The sequence below is a fragment of the Girardinichthys multiradiatus genome, chromosome 24, assembly GCF_021462225.1.
Source record: "Girardinichthys multiradiatus isolate DD_20200921_A chromosome 24, DD_fGirMul_XY1, whole genome shotgun sequence".
NCBI classification, from domain to species: domain Eukaryota; kingdom Metazoa; phylum Chordata; class Actinopteri; order Cyprinodontiformes; family Goodeidae; genus Girardinichthys; species Girardinichthys multiradiatus.
Window position 1 is genome coordinate 16,708,153 of NC_061816.1, and position 7,475 is coordinate 16,715,627.

Below are 7,475 nucleotides of genomic sequence, written 5' to 3' on the forward strand. Positions count from 1 at the left end.
TAAATAATCAGATGGTGGTGTCAGGAATTGGTGCAATCCAAAAGCATGTACCCATTCTACCTTGTTGAACCAGTTCAGCCTGTTGTCGGTGGTGTAATCGTGTGGGATACATTCTGTTGGCATCAGAAAACATGACGTTATTGTTGCTGACCATATCCTTCCTTTCAGAACCACAGTGAATCCCGCTTTGGATAAATCTTTTATAACAAAGCACCATGCATTTTCACCTTGGTTTGTGTAAGTATTATGATGAATTTGCACAGCATTGTGTGTGTTTGTGTTTTTCAGCTGAATACATACAGTAATTAATTATTTGTGCTTTAGTCTGTGGTTGCACATTCAAGCTCTTGATTTCACTGGATCTGGGACTGATATGGTGTCGCTGAGGTTTACAAATAGTTTGACAACAGGTAAATACTCTCCTCTCTTTCCTATCTTTGTTTTGTAAAATGTTCTCTGTGCGTCGTAAACTAGCCAAACGTTTTAACACAAAGGTGATGCAGAAGTTTTACAGCCCAAGGTTTGGTGCTGCCATTTGAGTGATGTCTGACTACTTTGCAAAGTAATACAATGGATATCAAATCGCTCTAAAAAAGAACAGGGCTTTATTAGCTTAAGAAATTGTTTAGAGTGGATCTGCATGCGCATGTGGTGAAGACTCTGAGGGCTTGCGATTAAAACAGCAGCAAAAAAAGACCCTCAAGCTAAGAAAAACAAGAAGACTTAAATCCTGCTGGACTGTTACAGAACTAGTTTCTTTGTATCCTGATTGTTTTTTTTGTTTTTTTTTGGAACACCTAGAAAATAATTTGATCAGAGGGAAAAAAATACTGCCAAGCATCTCAATGCAATGCACTGATACTTACTACCAATTCTGCCCAAGAACGCTGCCATAAACAAGGTGTTGGATTACAAAATCCTCCAAATGCAACTTCTTTTAACTGATCTTATTTGGTAAAGTTCTGTGTATTTTCTAACATGACGGGGCAGCGTTTTTAGGACAAGTGAAGAAGTGGCCCAAAGATCAAAAATTGAAATTCTGGAACTGCATCAAGGAAACGCCCCAGATATTGGAGTTTATATCTGGGCAGTTTCCTTATTGAGAACCCATTGTCAGCCCCCAATAAGCAGGTGGATAAACCAAGCTGGTCAACTCCAAGAACGTGTAAGACATAAATGGGTCACCATGAGTTAGGACTGGGACTTTACCAGGTGGTGTCTTTACTTTCAGCTCCGCATGACAAAAATAAAGACATGATGGTGGGTTTCAGGAAAAGGCAGAGGTGGCGCTAGTCTTTTTTGTTATTGGTCAGGGTTAAAAAAAATAAATCCGGTCAAAATCTATTTTTACCCCTCACTTTATTTTTTTTAGAGTGATAATAATTTTCCAATCAATAACATTTATTTTCATTCATTTTAATTAATATTCAGTCCAAACAAGCTGAACAGAGGATCCACATCAACCATTTAACGTTTTCTCTGCAGTGACAAAAAAACACTGACGGTGGACCCAGTAACTACATATAAACAATAAAATTAAATAACTGCACTTAAATATGAACCGATCAGCTGCTGTGACATGAACTGTGCGTTCATGTCACAGCAGCTGATCGGTCTCACAACTTTCCTGCTGGTCTGCATGGACCTGAGTGCACACTGGTATGTGCGTAAATCTAATGTCTGAAGTGGGACTGCTGCAGAGGCTATTATTACGGGGTTTTGGACTTTTGCCTCGGACAGGCAACTTCTCGTGGCTGTTTTGATGTTGTTCTGGAGGCTGAATCCATGCTTTGTCGCCACATTAGAGACTGGTGAAATTACATGCGCTACTTCAGCCAACGTTTTGAAATCCGGACGACTTTTCCAGTTGAACTGATCAGAGGGTAGCGAGACTCTCCGAACGAGGGGTTTCCTGATCCGGCAAGTACTATGCTTCAGCGCCCCCACGGTAGCAAACAGCTAATTAATATTTTAACTCGCCACTAAGTGGTCAGTGGTGTGAATTAAAGGCCATCCGTCATTTAAGAAAAACAGTCCAAAATAGAAAATATTTGGTTAACCCCACCCCTGAGAAAATTTTCAGTCTGATCATTATCTTGATAGTTGGTGGTTGAAGACTGAAGTTTCATACAAACGGTGAAGCAGGATGCAGAGGCATCCATCAACATTTGTTTGCTAACATCTGAGATGAAAAAAAATGAAGCCCAGAATGTAGATGTTTTCATATCGGTGAACATTATGGGTAAACGCTTTTAAAAAATGCTTGCATAAATGTAATGTACAGCTAATAAAAATATTTCAAACTGAATGAAATATTGTATTTTTCTCAGTATAAGAGTATAGATGTTGAACTTACAAAACGCTACATTTGTGTCAATGTGGACAGCTTTTCTCCATGACTGTCTAAAAATAATATTGAAATCAGTGGAGACCCAACAATTTAATGTCCTTAGTGTTATTTTACCTACTCATCAGGACATGAAGCTATGTTTAGACTGAAAAATGAATGTTGGTGGACTCTCTACTTTGGTTTTCAGTGTATTAACATCCAGACTGCGGTGGGGATTTAGCTCTAATGTCTGGTACTCATTTTGTTTCTCTGGATTAAATTTATTTGAACATCTGGTGACTGACTTGGCTGGCTCTCTCTCTCCTGCTCTCAAAAAACGCTTCAACTGTGTGTTTTAGGTAGTTGTTTTACACTCGTGCTTCATCAGCTTTTGTTGTAAGACATATTTTTTGCTTTCATTTGTAGCCTAGTAATGTGTCTTTAAAATGTTTTGGCTTTAAAGTACTGAATACCATTTACCTTTTGAGCTGTTATATTTACAGTGCTCACCACTCAGTGTGGTAAATGTTTTCCTGTAGTAAAAGACAATATACTCTTTTATACAGTTGAAATCAGATATATAACTATATAAAAACACCTTTTTTATTCACTGCTTTACAATGAGGATGGTTTGGCAGAGCAGATGGGATTTTCTTTTGTGTGAACAGTTTGATTTATACTTTAAATGTGCATTACCTTTCTTTTTTGGACTTGTTCAGTTGAAACGTGTCAATTACTGAACAAATTAAAAGCTACTTGCCTAGAAAAAAAGCTAATTATGTTTTTATAAAAGTATCTTCCTTTCAAATGTGTCAACTGTGGCATGCGAGTCAAGCATCTTTCAGTACATAAACAGTAATATCAAGTGACCCCGAACTTTTTGAAACTTTTTTATTTCTTTTTGACCAACTTGGTGACTGACGATATTAATTATTTTAATGTTTCAAATGTAATGAAGTTAAACATGTTGATTCTGCCCCCTGTGATCCTTTACCGAGTGAGATTTTGCTTTCTAGAGGTTTTTTTTTTCCCGCCTCTATTTGGACAAATATACCAGTACTTTATTAAAGTGATAATAGATATGCAATAAGTTGTCCAATTTCTTGTCTGCTACAGGTCCTGTGTGCCAGATGCCAGTAGTGCTGCAGCCATGGAACCGGTAAATCTTTGCATACACACGCACCTTTTTATTTTTTTATTTTACTAGCACAGAATCCTAATGTTGAAGTGTCTAACTTTTAATTGTCATGGCCATAAAGTTGTAATACAGCAGCTAACTGAGCTTTTTCAAGAGGTTTAATGCTTCTTAAATCAGGGCAACAGTGGCTCAGATGGTAAGGGTTCGTCCTGTTACCGGTGGGTTGGCAGTTCAAATCCCCAAGGCAAGACACTTCACCCGCCTTGCCTGTGGTCAGAGGGCCTGGTGGTGCCAATTTTTTGGCAGCCTCACTTCTGTCAGTCTGCCCCAGAGCGGCTATGGCTACAACGTAGTCTACCACTGTCAGTGAGTGAATGGGTGGATGACTGATTGTAGTGTTAAGTGCTTTGGGGTCCTCGGGCTATACAAGTTACGCCATTTTACTGCTGTTGCACTGAAGCATTATTGTCCGTTAGTTTTAACACTGAAAATCATGAAGATTTTCTTAGGAAACATACATGTTAAATAAACAACATACAGGATTTTTCCACCGGTATGTTACATCGGCTAACTATACACTGCTGTGTTTTAAGTATTTATCCTTAATAGATTGTACATGTTATTGTCACACTTAAATGTTTCAAATATCAATTAAATTTTAATATCAGGCTAAGGTAACCCAAGTAGTAGTCCACTTAAAAACTATCCAAGCCAACCTGACCCTATGTGAAAGTGTAATTTCTACCTAAACCTTATAACTGGTTGTGCCAGCACTGGTGGCAACGGCTGCTATATTTGCAAAAAGTGGCCGTGAGTCTTACTCTCTGTGGAGGGATTTTGACCTGTTCTTTATTCAGCCACCCTGGAGGGTCGTTGGGCTTGTTCTAAGGGCATGCTACAGTATCTCAGTTGATTTAAGGCTGGACTTTCACTCAAAAACCTTCAATTTGTTTCTTTGTTTGTTTTTTGCCATTCTTGGGTGGGAAAATCGATGTGCTTTGGATCACTGTATGTCTGCATAACCCAAGTCCATTTCAGCCTAAGGTAATGATGGCAGGAATGTGTTGCTTTTAGAGATATTTTAGCCTACTTCATATTGTCAGACCGGTTCTGTGTCATTCTTAATAATTTAACAAAGGATGGGTTTTTAGTTTGGATAGATTTTTTCCTTAGTAAATGTAAAACTCAATAAAAAAGGGACAGTAAAGCAAAGACAGAATAAATCAGTTAGGGCCAAATACTTTTTCACAGCTCTGCAAAGCAGGTAAGAGTGGTACCTGGATTCCTTTACTAGTTTTATTTGACATCAGAAAACAATCAGGACCAAGCAGCATTTTGGAAATCGATGTTGAGGTGTGTTATCTAAATCACTGGTATGGTTTCATGAATTATTAGAATCATTTGTTTAAATGTATTGTATTGTTTCTGTGCTCAATAAATTGATAAAACACAAATTTCCTTAAGCCTCTTTTTTGTCTGCAGCTGATCTTATGACCTTTTTTTATTAAAATCTGGGCTCTGTTATTTTGTTTTTCTTCTTATATTTAATCACTTCTTAGCTGACCTTTGGGTTAACACAATGAGCTAATTCACCTTGTGAAGTAGCAGTGACATGTGAAACACATCACATTTGCCTCTGACCTTTAATGTACCTCTTGGGTCAAGTTGATGTGTCAAACGAGAAGGAAAAAAATGTGTTATTGAGAGGAATGTTGGGAGAAGGGGGACATGTTACTTTTCTTCGCCATGCCCAAGGCTGTTCATTATCAACAGAAGGGGAGGTAATCATTGAAGTGATCCAGTTTCAACACGGCTGATTGCAACCAAATTGGGGAATGAATTCTTCACTGTTCATCACTTTGTGGCCTTATTCTTCTTTAGCCCACTTTGTGGCCCACTTCTGTTTATGAAAGTTGATCAATTTTGGGGTCAATAACCAGTTTTCTGTTGTCCAACTTAAGTTCAAAATGGCTTTGTCCTTATATTATTTTAAAATATATCAAAGATAAGAATCTTTTTATGGCCTACATTATAAGATTTTACCACATTTTTTCATATTTAATCCATCTCCTACTCCAGGAGAGTCTCTGATGTGTGTACCTTTTCTGTGTCAAACCACTGCTATAAGGCACAATTAAAAATAAATGTGCTCCGTTTCCATGGTTAGAATGCTGCCTGCTTATGTCTTGACCACATATGAGAAAATGTATTTTTAATTTAATAACGGAAATTACAGTGACTTCCGAAAGTATTCATGCCTGTTGAATGTTTTTCCCATTTTTTAGGTGATTGACTGAAACAAAGTTGTGAAGAGTTGTAAAGTGAAAGGAAAAGCATGCGTGTTTTCTTTTTTGTAAGGTTTATGACTAAGATATTTGGCTTCCTTTACTCTAATACCCCTAAATAAAACAGAATACAATTAATTAGTAAATATAGACATTTGTTCAGATGCTCTATTTGTGGCCTCAGAGGTTTGTTAGAGAGCATTGGAGAACCAAAAGCATCATGAAGACAAAGAAACACAGCAGAGAGGTGGGGAAGTAAGTTCAAAACAGCGTTATGTGAGAAAACAATATCCCAAACCTTGAACATCTCACAGAGCACTGTTCATTCCATCATTTGAACATGGAAAAGGAATGGCAAACCTACTGAGATATGGACGTCCGCCTAAACTGGCAGGTCAGCCAAGGAGAGCATTTATCAGAGAAGCAACTGAGAGAGGCCCATGGTATCTCTGGAGGTGCTATATATCTGTGAACAGGACAATATTTAGTCATGCATTCTACAAATTTTGGCTTTATGTAAAAGTAGCAAAAAAAACCAACATTGTTTGAAATGAAACCATAATTTCCCAAACGTGTAGCGTTGGGTCCTCTGATCAGAACTGTATAAATAATTAGTAAATGATAGACCTATCTGAATATTTTGTCATGACTTCCTCTACAAAGTTCTCATTTGCATTGATGTTTAATAAGGAGCTTCTTCATTTTCTTTGTTTAATTATTAATACTTTTCTTTGATATTGGTATTCTATTTATGATTGTTTGAATTATATCTGTTGTGTTTCTTATTTGCTGCTGTCGTGCCACCAATTCTACATTCAATTTAGGTCTTGACTTTGACTAGGCCATTTTAGCGTAAATATGCTGCGATCTAAACCATTCCACAAATAGACTTCAAGCAGGTGTGATCAGGAGAGAATGGCACTTGTCACAATAAACACCACATTTGTGGGGTAGATGACAAGTAATTACCCAGTCAACAGATTCTCCCACCTGAGCTGTGAATCTCTCCAGCTCTTCTAGAGTCCCTAATGGTCTCTTGGCTGCTTCTCTTGAGTTTAGGTGGACAGCCATGTCTTGGTAGGATTGCAGTTGTTGTATACTCTACGTTTTGATGAACAATGTTTCGTAAGGTGGTCAAAGCTTGGGGTATTGTTTTATAACGTTTCTCCCTGTCTGCTGTTTGTTCATTAATGCTCTCTAAAAAACCATACACTCAAGACTAAATTACACACAGGGGACTCTATTAACTAAGAAGGCTATTGGTTGGACTGGATTTTGTTTAGGAGTACCAGAGTCAAAGGGGTTGTATTTAAACCAAACTTTTCAGGTTTTGTTTTTTGTAAAAAATTGAAAACACGCATAAATGCCCTTCTACATGTTCACTATTTTTTGTTGGTCCCTCAAATAAAATCCAAATAAAAAAAACAATGAAGTTTAGAGTTGTAATGTTTGAAATGCATTGTAGGCTTAAAGAGTATGTTCGCCTTTTTCTCATCAAAATTGTCGCGTTTGATTAGGTTTGACTGCAGAAGAATAGCGTTTCCTCCAAAGATGTCCAGACCTAGTATCTCCAAGCTGATTATCGGCTGTCTGAATGGGCCGGTTTAGGTAAAAATAGTGAAGAGCTATTTTTTGCAGCGCGATGGCGCCGCCTCCGCTTTGCGCGAAAAGACGCATTAAGAACTGGCACAGCGGCTGATAATCCAAACAGGAGCTGCTTGTG